Source organism: Scylla paramamosain, chromosome 14, assembly GCF_035594125.1.
Source record: "Scylla paramamosain isolate STU-SP2022 chromosome 14, ASM3559412v1, whole genome shotgun sequence".
NCBI lineage: Eukaryota > Metazoa > Arthropoda > Malacostraca > Decapoda > Portunidae > Scylla > Scylla paramamosain.
Genome location: NC_087164.1, coordinates 3349906 through 3356748, shown reverse-complemented (window position 1 = coordinate 3356748; position 6843 = coordinate 3349906). Strand labels below are relative to the sequence as shown.

The 6843-nt window shown below is 37.8% G+C and overlaps 1 long non-coding RNA gene across 1 annotated transcript; it reads right to left on the bottom strand.

The window, feature by feature from the left end:
- Positions 1-361: 361 nt before the first annotated feature.
- On the bottom strand, positions 362-6205 carry LOC135106749 (uncharacterized). Its single transcript, XR_010271449.1, has 2 exons — positions 6109-6205; positions 362-5387 (listed from the first exon to the last, which is right to left on the bottom strand). It is a non-coding gene; the product is annotated as an uncharacterized LOC135106749 (long non-coding RNA).
- Positions 6206-6843: the final 638 nt, after the last annotated feature.

Here is a 6843-nt window from a genome sequence, read left to right as displayed (position 1 = left end):
TTGATTGAAGGTAGCATTTGGGGCACTCGCTAACCCCGTTCAGGCAAAGTTCTTGATTTGTAGGCTTGGTATAATCTGTAGTCTTGAATCAAGCTCTGCTTGCTGTCACAAGGATGTCGAGGAAGGGAAGGCGTCCTTCGCATGTTTCTTCATAAGTGAAATTGAGTCCTGAGGCGGTTATAAAATGTTGTCTGAGCTCCTGCAGTTCCTAAACATTCTTGACTTGCACAAAAATGTTGTCTATATGTAATGGCAGTAAAGAGAGGGCTTGTTGTTAGTGAGCAAGGATGATTCAATACTACCCATGAAGAAATTCGTGAACAGTACTCCTAGTGGGCTGCCCACTGATACGCCATCAATCTTTTGGTACATATTAATACTAGGGCAAATGAATGGTGCCTCCTTTGTGCAGATCTGCAGTAATGTCTTCAGTGTATTTTCAGGAATTTTCAGGGGCGTAGTTTCTTTGTTGTGGTAAACTCGCTGGAGGATGAGATCGATTGTAGTATCAACGGGGACATTCGTGAACAGGCTCTCTATGTCACGGGAGGCAATGAGGTGGTTCTCAGCAGGCAGGGCGTCTCGTAGAATCTCGAGGAAGTCAGCAGCTGATGAAAGGCTGTGTGTGTTCAGCACATACGGTGTCGGTATTTCATTCAGTTTCTTGGCAATGTTGTAGTTAGCCATGGGTATTTGGGAGATGATAGGACATAGAGGGTTGTTTCTTTTATATGTCTTGACATTTCCATATGCTTAGTCAGGTTCTCCTGTAAGCTTTCAGAGTCCTAAGGTGGTGCTGGCAGTATTGATAGCATCATTGACTTTCTTCTTGATGGAATCGGTGGGGTTATGTGTTATCTTTTTGAATTTAGAGGTGTCATTGAGTCTACCAAATCCCATGGGTCTCATCACAGCAAGATCGTCAGCAGAGATCACGCCAAAACAGATAAGGGAAAACAAGAAAATCGTCATCTGTCACGCAGACAAAACAATGGCCTTCATCTTAATTAACAAGGAGGAATATATTCAGAAAATTAACACTGTCCTCAACGACAGGTTGAGGAACAGTACAGGTTATAAAAGATCCCAAGATTAAGAATAATATAAATTGTTTTCACTGAAACCACCACAGCAAAAAAGGCAACAGAAACAGACATTTTAGCCTTTCACCTCAGAATCCCACACTACAATATGAAACAAGAACAATTCATCCCAATACTTACCTGCATGAAATGTTATGCCATTGAACAACATGCTACAAACAAAAGCAACAAACCAAAATCATATGAAATTTGCTCTGAATATTCAGGACACATCTGGAGAAACTGTACCGCCCAATCAAAAAAATGTATCAACTGCAGAAAACCCCACAGAACCCTCACAAACAAATGCAAAATAAGGAAAGACATCATGAATGCAAAATGGAAACAAAACACTCAAAACACAAATAAAACATACAGCCAAACCCTCACCACCAATAACAATCAAGTACAACCCTTTGACAAAGACACAAGTGCAAAAATAATGTCATGCATGTTCCACACACATGGTAAAATGCAATAAATCCAGGAAGCTACAACAATGAATTCAACAGGGCCCTGTCACTAAATAATTTATCTAACATCAAACTACCACCAAATCCACCATCAAAACAAATCTTGAACATGCTAACAATAACATTAACACCCAATAACAACAAGTTACACATGCTGGAACACTGGCATCAGAATCCCAAGAAAGCACACCAAACACACAAACAGTAACAACAACAGTAGAAAACACACAAACACCACCAGAAGACATACCAGAAATAGAACAAATAGAAGGAAAAGACTTAGGATTACAAATAATCACAAAAAAGAGCGAAGGATGGAAAGCCAACTCAAATATAACTATGCAACAACTTAAAGAAAATACAGAAAAAGGTAACATCAAATGGTACTATACAAACAATTCATACACTAAAACAGAAATATACTATAGCATGATAAATAACAAAATCAACGTCTACAATTGCTGGTGCACGACAGATGACTCAGTATTTAACAAAATTAGAAATGGACTAATAGCTGAGAGAACTCTAAAACAAAACAAAGTAACATCCAAAATAAACACAAAGAAACACTTTTAACATGGACAACATAACACTTATACAACATAACGTACACATGTGGAACACCAACAGAACTGCACTCACCAACACATACCTACAATATAATCCACACATCATACTACTTATAACAGCACTGGATTAAAAGACAACAAAACTATAAAAATCACAGGTTATACAACTTTCAAAATTAACACATCTAATGAACAACATGATGGATCAGCAATACTAATAAAAAAAATATAAAACACAAAATAACAGATAGTTTTGATACTGACATCCTACAAATAACAATAACCACCAACACAGGAGAAATCAACATTGCCACCACATATCTACCACCCTGAAAGCAATTCCTCCATTTCCCAGACTTCCACAGAATAACATCACAAAACTCGCCTACTTACATAATAGGAGACCTAAAGGCACATCACCCTATTCTCAACTATAGCGACACAAACATCATAGGCAAAGCTATTAAAAAAACTCATTGACCACAATAAACTCAACCACCTTGGCCCACATTTTCCAACATTCATTAACCAGACAAGCTCCAGCACACCTGACATTATTCTTGGGAACAATAAAGTATTTCATAACATAGAACTAAAACAAGGTTCCCTCACTACTTCCAATCATTTCTCGATTATCATCACCATCACTACCCAGGCCATAAAATCACACATGCAACCAAGACCAAATAAGGTCCAAATAAACACAAAGAAACACTTTTAACGTGGGCAACGTAACACTTATACAACATACGTTATATTAAAACTAGCTGATTGGGACAAATTTAAACAAGAAATCTCTGATAAAACAACATACATAAACACAAATCCAGACATGTCCACACATGAACTAGACTCTGCCATAGAACACTGGACACACTTAGTTACAACAGCAAACACCAAACACAACCCATAAAATAGAACAAAAATCAATAATAAATAATACAATAAAAAATTTTCAATTCTGGGCACAAAACTTAATAGACAATTACAACCAAACTGGATGGACTAGACAAAAATACAGAACCCTAAAAATAATGCAAACTGCTATTAAAAAAGAATGCTACACCCAACAAAACAAAAACTGGGAAAGTAAAATACAGAGATTGAAACATCTATACAAAGGTCCCAAAACATTCTGGAAACATATCAAAATGTACAAAGGACACAACACCCCATACATTATACACAATAATAACAGTTTATAATGAAGAAGAGCTGGAGCTTGTCTGGTTAATGAATGTTGGAAAATGTGGGCCAAGGTGGTTGAGTTTATTGTGGTTAACATATGGAATCATACATTTAAAATAACTCCTGAAGAAAATCAAAATTTCAACCAAAATAGAGACGTCACAATTAATAGCTACATGAATACACACCAAGAACAATTTTTACCTTTCCCCAATAGAGACTTAACATGCTTAGGTAATGCTGGCCCACTATTAACAAAAATCACAACAGAAACACTACAGCAAACAATAAAAAGATAAAAAAAAAACAACATGCCAGGACAATAAAAAATAAACAAAACTATTCCTCAAAACTTACCCCAAAACTGTACAAAAATTATCAGAACTTTTTAATATCTCCCTATCAATGAGCTACTTCCCTGAGATATACAAACACACAAAAATTAAATTAATCCCAAAACCTAACAAAATCCTTACAAACCCCATCAACTACAGACCAATTTCATTACTAGAAGTCACAGGAAAATTATATGAGAAAATAATAAACAACAGACTCAAATCACACCTAGATAACAACAACCTTATACCGCCTTCACAACACGGCTTCAGACAACACAGATCTACAAACACAGCTATAGCAACTTTAACAGAAGCAATAACCAACTTTCTCACACAAAACAAGATCTGCACAATAGTAACCAGAGACATATTGAAAGCATTTGACAAAGTTTGGCATAATGGGTTAAAATACAAATTAACAAAATAATGTCTACATCCACTGTATATCATACTGCTAAGTAATTTTTTTTAGATAACAGATCAGGCAAAATTATACTCACAAAACTTGAAGGTCATCCATTCCCACTACTAAGTGGTATGCCTCAGGGAAGCAATTTATCCCCAACACTTTTCAACATATACACATCTGACATACCAAAACCAGGACCACACTGTACCAATATTGCTTATGCTGATGATATAACACAAATTATATGCCAACCAGGGAAAAACAAAAGATACCTCCAAAGGAAGATAGAAAGAGAAATTGAAACAATAAACAATTTTGAAAACAACTGGAAAATTAAAACAAACATGAACAAATTTGATATTGTACCCACAGTCATAAATAAAACTACACCAGTATCAGTTAATAACCAAAATAATTACATATGCTCAAACTGCAAACGTACTTGAATTCCATATGACCAATAGAGGATATAATAAACAGATAAATCACAATAAGAGAAAAGCTGAATTGGCATTGCAGACAATTTGAAAAATCAGATAAAAAATTTAAACTCCACCTAGCAAAATCATGTGTACTAACCATCTTAACTTACCCACCCTATCCAATATTACCACTATCAAAAACAGCAATAGCAAAATTACAAAAAACTCAAAATAAAGCATTGAGGTTTGCTCTCAACAATAAACACCCATACACATCAGAAGAATTACATATAATCAGCAGTATCACATCAATAAACACACTACTTTACAAATGCACAACACAAACAAAAAACAAATTACAAATTATATTACAAGACACAAAATACTCATCACTAATCACAGAAAACCAATACAATAATGAAAACCATTCCTGGTTTAGAAAGACAACAAAAATATCAAGTAACCCAGAACCCAAACCGATATACACATATAGGTAAAGAACAACACATTTACACTACAAACAAAAACACATTACTGCACACACACAAGCATGTTCCCTCCTTTTCCTCTCCCTGATTCCCATGCCCTGAGTCGTCCTGGGAGGATGTCGTCCAAGATACTACCAGAAGATGAAGCTAACCTGGAAGCTTATAACCAACAGAGCACAGCAGTTGCCCTCTTGGTGCGAGGGATCATTACCACTGGGATGTTAGCTACATAACTACTGGTAGCGGTGACAGGTTGAGAGTTGACCACTGCACCCTGAGTCATGGACATTAGGGAAGTCATCCAGGTCACTCCCAAACCATGAGGGGTATTCTGGCAGGTGTAAGCCTCACACAGCAGTCCAGACAGGGAACACAGAGGGTTCTACACCAAACACCACTACACTGTACAATATATAAGCTGAAATTATAAACAAAGTTAAGACATTTTACTTAAGAAAATCATCAAAGGCAAGAGGAGCCTGCTTACAGTAAATATCAAAAGCAAAGCAGGATGGTCTGCCTGTCATCTTTGATTCTAACACTGTACTTCCTTTCTCCCAAACTTTATCCCCCCTCCCTTCCATTCCATCCAACTAACACACTCTTCCTTCACCCAAACTGTCTATCCCCCCCTACAATATTATACGATACGCCGACCAGACCCAGCCTGAAGATGGATCTAGGAAGATCTGAAACATCGCCATATGGACGAATATTCAGCAAACTTCCTGAACACCTCCAGAAGGGTCAATGAAAATACATGAAAGGCTATTAGGAAAAAACTGTTCATGGTAACACAGAGAATGAAATACAGTAAAATCCCTCTTATCTGGCATCAACGGGACTGCTGACATGCCAGATACTTGACAGTTGCCGGATACTTGAATAGAAGTGAAATTATGTTCTTCTGATCTTTTCAAGCTGAACCACTCATATAACACTTTGTCCATCATTTCACCACGATGATACTGCAGTGTGTGACGATTTTCTGCTGCCTTTGGGGTGTCAGTGGCTTTCATGTAATCCCGCAACTTTTTCGTTTGGGATTTAATGTCATAAATAGTTGATGAGCCCACACCATATTCCGCCATTAGTTGCTGTCTGCTTTCACCTCTCTCTAATCGTCGACAAATGTCTACCTTCTGCTTAAGTGTAAGCACAACACGCTTCCTCTTTTCTACAACTTTAGGCATGATGAAGGCGTCAGGCGATAAACAGTGCACACGCGGGACTGAGTCACTGAGTAAACACAGTGGCACGAAGCAGTGTGCTCTGGTGGCGAGGGGACAAAGTATGCCTCGCGTGGGAATTTTAATTGATTTTATGAGTACACATTGATTTTTTATTGATTTTAAGGCTCAGGGAAAAATGTGCCGGATACACGAAGCTGCCGGATACTTGAATGCCGGATGAGAGGGATTTTACTTCAGCAACCCACCGCTATTGCTGGAGAGGCTCCACATGAGATACACAAAGATCAAGGTACCGACAGTGACGCTTTGTTCTCGGTACAGGCAAGACGTGTTTGTCTTACTGCGGCGGTTTGCCATTTTGGCATTAGTTACCCGTTATCTGAATTTCAGAGCGGGTTGGCACTTATTTTACACCTTACTCACTTTGTTTTACCTTACTTTATTACCCCGTGATCCTGTTGGAGCGGGAAGAGTGCCTGGTGTTCCTTTCTTGTTATCCATGAGGAGCGGGAGGACATGGTGTTGAACAAGGTGAGGTTATGCACACGTGTTACCTGTTATTCAAACTTGAAGCAGGTTCTCATTTATTCATTGTCTATTGTTTTTTACTAGTGTGTTGTGGGTGTTATACTGTGCCTTTGTCTCGGTGTTTTTCCCCGTTATCTACATTAGGGAGCGGGT